The following is a 5,183-nucleotide window of genomic DNA, read 5'->3' as shown; positions in this document are numbered from 1 at the left end:
GGAGGAGGAGGAAGAGGAGGGGGAGGAGAAGGGAAGATAAGAGGAGAAAGGAAGAGAGAGAAGGGGTGGGGTAGAGAAGGCAGGCAAGGGAAGGGATAAGATTTAGTGCCATACCCTGGCTGGTGTGGTTCAATTGGTTGTAATAGGTAAATTGTGTCCTAGAACATAAAAGTAATTCATTCACATATTGGGTCAGAGTGAAATTTCTAGAAAATTTAATATTATTTAAATCAGCTTTTAGTATCTAAGAGAAATAGGTGGGACTCTGTATATCCATGTAAACTCGTGATCTTCTCAGGTGAAAGCAAAGAGGTATTTATTTATTTTTTCAGAAATGCTGAAAAAGGCATTACATTAATCTATTATTGACAAGTATTGGCAGTCCACAGGAATAGCAAATAATTGGTTATGTAAATTTTGAATAACAGGATATTTGAGAAGATTTATAGCTATGAGATTGTGTACAAATCTTCCACCCTTTCCTATTGAGTTTCTTTACTGGAAGGATAGGAGAATTACAGGAGCTCATACATGGAATTATAAGCCCCTTTAAAAAAGTGATCGTGTATATTAGGCTTAATTTCATCTCATGCGTAAAGTTATATTGGCGAATGGAAAAGGCCTGAAGTTGTATTGGAATGTCCTGTAACAAATGTTAAGTTCCTCTTGTGGAGAAATGCTTCTTTAAAATCACTATTTTCCCAATTGGTTCAGTATCTTATTTGTTTACTGCTAAATACATTTCACTTTTCTGGAAAAAGGATACGGGGTCATCATTAGTTTTAAGAAAATTTTGCCCCATTAAGTGAATTGGGGCATATTTGATTAGCAAAAATATATACTGCCCCATATCATCCCCTAGTTGCAAGGAAACAGGTTCTGATTAAAAAACAGACATTGGTTGATTAGATCTCCCTACCATTTGTACAGAAGCTTCCCTCTGGGGCAACTTAGTTGGGTGTGCATGTCCCAGATGAGTCACGTAATTAATTACTTGGGTTGGAATTCCCTGTGGGGCTCCTGCACGTCATGGGGGCATGCCCCCTGACACCTCCACAGAGATTCTCTGTCACCTAAGAATACCCGAGACTCAGGCTGGAGGACGGGCCCCTCATCTTCAGAGACAAGTGAGCTCAGGCTCTCATTTATCCAGCAAAAGGGTTTTGTTCAGACTCTCAGAAAGCGATTCTGATGGAAAAGCCAAAGTTAAAAACCAGGCACCCATTTTCCTCTCATCATGCCTTAGCTTGGGTTCTGTCAACCCTTAACCCTTAGTTCCACCTCGAGAATTAAAAACAAAAACAAAGAACAGCTCAAATAAAATCAGGATCTCGTACCTTAAATCAGGGAAATGAATATTAAGAAAGGAATTTTATGTATAAACGTCAGAACTTAATTATGGGAATGTGCTTACCCCCTAATGGTTCCAGGGGTGGGGAAGTTCCAGCTGTATAAGGCCCAAGAAATCATGTGGTCTGGCCCTGCCAAGGCACTAGGGGTGAGCTAATTAAATGTTTGATCAAATATGGCAGGCTTATTTTTAAGTTGATAATTTTGTATGGTCTGCAAATGATGTTATAAATATCCAAACAGTCTTTGGCAGAAAAAAACTTCCCACCCTGCCTAACCCAACAAGGACTACTAAGGATATTAATTCAGATAGAAGCTGAAATGGCTCTAAAAACATGGCCCTCTATAACCATTGCTGAGGCACAGGAAATTTACTTATAAAACTCTCACCTTAAAACCTCTCCCAAAACCTAACCGGTTTGGCTCTGTGGATAGAGCGTTGGCCTGTGGACTCAAAGGTCCCAGGTTTGATTCCGGTCAAGGGCATGTACCTTGGTTGTGGGCACATACCCAGTAGGGAGTGTGCAGGGCAGCTGATATCGATGTTTCTCTCTCATCGATGTTTCTATCTCATCGATGTTTCTAACTCTCTATCCCTCTCCCTTCTTCTCTGTAAAAAAATCAATAAAATATATTTTTTTAAAAAAATCTCCTCAAACCCTGGCCAGTGTGGCTCAGTTGGTTGGGCATTGTCCCATGAACCCAAGTTTTGGGCTCAATCCCTGGTAGAGGGCATGCAGGAGGCAGCCGATAGATGCTGTGCTCTCACATCAATGTTCCTCTCTCTATGTCCCTCTCCCTTCCCCTCTCTCTCTCTAAAGAAAAACAAAAACGAAACAATAAACTATTCTTTAAAAATAAACAAACAAAAAAGCAACCCCCCAAAAAACAACAACAACCCTACAACAACAACAAAAACCCCCCCACAAAAACTCACCCAAGTTCACCTGATGCAAGACAAGGAGCCAATGGAACACAATGGCCCCTGCTGGTGCCTAGCACGGGTCTGGGTCTGCAGGTGGTCCAAGTAAATGTCAATGTAAGAAACGTCCAAATCTGTAAGAATTTTATGAGTTTATGTGATCTAAACTGACCACAATTGCTGGGAAGCAAAATCTCAAAGGCTTAAGAAAATGCATCCCCAAATGGCAGTTTTACCACTTATTTTATACATCAGAGTCAAAGGGGAAGATGTAAAAGGGTTCCATGAAGTCCATTAGTGATAGATTACAGAGCCAGGAGAAAGCAAAGTGGGGAAACCTCTGGGATTGAATAAAAAGCGGAAGCAATAGACATATGCCTCTTTTACATAAGCGGGTACACAGGCTAGTGAACAGTTGACAGCATGGTGATTGTGCTCTGAGGGGTCTGGAGAAAGAGGAATTGCTTGATATTTGAAAGGTATGATACCAGGTATGTTATCTTAGATGCAAAAAGACAACCGACAGGCTCAGTTAAGGTGAAGATTGGCATTTGTTAGGGAACAATACCTCCCTAGGACAGTGGTCGGCAAACCGAGGCTGACGAGCCACATGTGGCTCTCTGGCCCCGTGGCATGGGCCACAAAGTTTCAATTGCACTGTACGTGCGCGCCTGCATGTGGCCCCACTCAAGGGGCCAGTTTGCCGACCACTGCCCTAGGACATGGCTACCCTCCTCGAACTGCTTTGAGTTAGAAAGTTTTCATTTCAGACCATCCTATGTGCTTATTGGAGGTCTCTGAGTTTGTACGGCCACCACGCAGGCCTCACCTGAGCTTGTCATGTTTAGTAAGTGGCCCTTTTTGTGTCCACAGGTGTTAGTCAGCAAACGAGGGTCCTGGAAAACGTAAGGGTAGCCCCATCAAATGCCTCTGAGTTTGTACGGCCACCACGCAGGCCTCACCTGAGCTTGTCATGTTTAGTAAGTGGCCCTTTTTGTGTCCACAGGTGTTAGTCAGCAAACGAGGGTCCTGGAAAACCTAAGGGTAGCCCCATCAAATGCTGACCAGGAACGAAAGTTCTAAGAAGAGTTCCACATGCTGGTGTAATTATGCAAGTGTCTGAGAGGATTGTCATAGCAGGAAATAATGAAGACATTTCATGTTCAAGACCAGCAGATCTTTACCTCATCCAGTCAACTTCCTTTAAACGTCTGGCACTACAAACGCCGCCCCCTGTTCTTATGCTAAGTGGAAGAGCACTGGACGTTCTAGATTTAGAAAGACCTCCTCAACCCTCAAGATGAAGAAACCCGTGCAGTTGGCAGGCTGAAAAGAGAGTGATGCTGTTGGCCAAATTGTATCAGTTCTACCGCTGCCACTTCTGATCCCCATCATGACCATGTCAGGTATGGCATTTCAAACATAGAGTGTGGGGAGCCGGCTTGGCCATGGCATACTCATGCCAGCTCAGCCTGGTTCAGTGACCCTGAGTGGGGGCGATGAAAGGCTTAGAAAAGACAGACAAGAGAATGAAAGCTGGGTCTCGGTGGGACGCTGCTTCTCTGATGGACAGTGCCTGCGCCCACAAGCCGTGTCTTTATTTTATAGCTGATGCCACGAGGCAAAGTAGGGGCGTGATCAAGATGTTTACAACATTCTCGTGGGTTTCGATCCTACTCAATTACATGCACCTAAACTATCAAGCCCACATCACTCAGCCACGTGGGGCCACGTGTTCAGACCACAGGTTCAAGCTTACAACTACAGCTGTTGGCTATAATTGTGCTGGGAAGGCTCTGCCCTCCAAGCTGGGACTTGCACGTGGCCATGAGACGACTGTGTCTTCTCATCAGTCCAAGGCTTGAACCTGTCCAAACACTGTAGCCGCACCCCACAATAGAGGCAACAGGTGAAGGGACTTCAGATGACATGACTGTGGGAGATGCAGCTTCTTTAAGATGACAGATAAATGAAACCGATGTCTACCACTTCTAGAAGAGGAGAATCAAGAACAATCTAAAAGAGAGGTGGTCATGTACTGTATTCAATTGCTGTAGCATTCTGGCCTCTGCTGCCTCTGGTTTGGCTGCAAGAGGTAACCTCAGCTCTCAAAAAAAAATATTGTCTCCACAGCTGGAAATATAAAAAATTAGCAAACTTCTTTGTTTCTGTGTCTGCATTATATGCTGTGTTATAGTCCATGCTCTGAAAATGAACTTCTTCCAGAAAGGGAGGGGGGAAGACTCATCGGTGCAGAAGTAAAGGTACATTGTGTCACTTAGCAGCTGCATTCGCTTTTAACCAGTTCTGCAATAACACCTACTTACACTCACCCTGTGCACGTTTTGTACATAGGCTCTGATTTGATTTTTAAAAGGAATTATTTTTTTTTTCTTCAGCAGTCTGTACAAGTACTTCTCAGAATGGGGGAGGGGTAGAGAATTGACTTAGAAAAGTATCTGTAAAAGAAAACTACAATGGGGCCTTGACTTACTAGTGTCCCGACTAACGAGTTTTTTGAGATACCAGCTGTCTCTCTGCCGATTTTTTGCATTGAGTTGACAGAGTAATTTGAGTTAACGAGCTCCTTAACGAGCTCGGTCTCAGAACGAATTAAACTCGTAAGTCAAGTCCCCACTGTACTTGATTTCTCAAACACCATTCAACAGTTTTGTTAACAGACATGTTTGCATCCACATTTCAACATTAACACTTCTGAAGTCATGGTCTGGTGTCAGGTCACTTTTATTAAGAGAATTCTGAACATTTTCAGCAGTTAGAGAACACACGTTTCCCCCCCCCCCCCCCAAAGAAACCCTGGACTCAGGAGCAGTCACTTCCATTCTGCCCACCCACGCAGCCCCTACCTAACTCCAAGCCCCAGGGAACCACTACTCTATTTTGTGTTTCT

At 43.7% G+C, this 5,183-nt stretch overlaps 1 pseudogene; it reads left to right on the top strand.

The window, feature by feature from the left end:
• The first annotated feature begins 2,753 nt into the window (after positions 1-2,753).
• Positions 2,754-4,329, top strand: LOC102260896 (annotated as a pseudogene).
• Positions 4,330-5,183: the final 854 nt, after the last annotated feature.

The sequence above is a fragment of the Myotis brandtii genome, unplaced genomic scaffold (assembly GCF_000412655.1).
Source record: "Myotis brandtii unplaced genomic scaffold, ASM41265v1 scaffold898, whole genome shotgun sequence".
NCBI classification, from domain to species: domain Eukaryota; kingdom Metazoa; phylum Chordata; class Mammalia; order Chiroptera; family Vespertilionidae; genus Myotis; species Myotis brandtii.
Note: the sequence above shows the minus strand (reverse complement) of the source record. Positions and strands in the feature narration are given on the sequence as shown.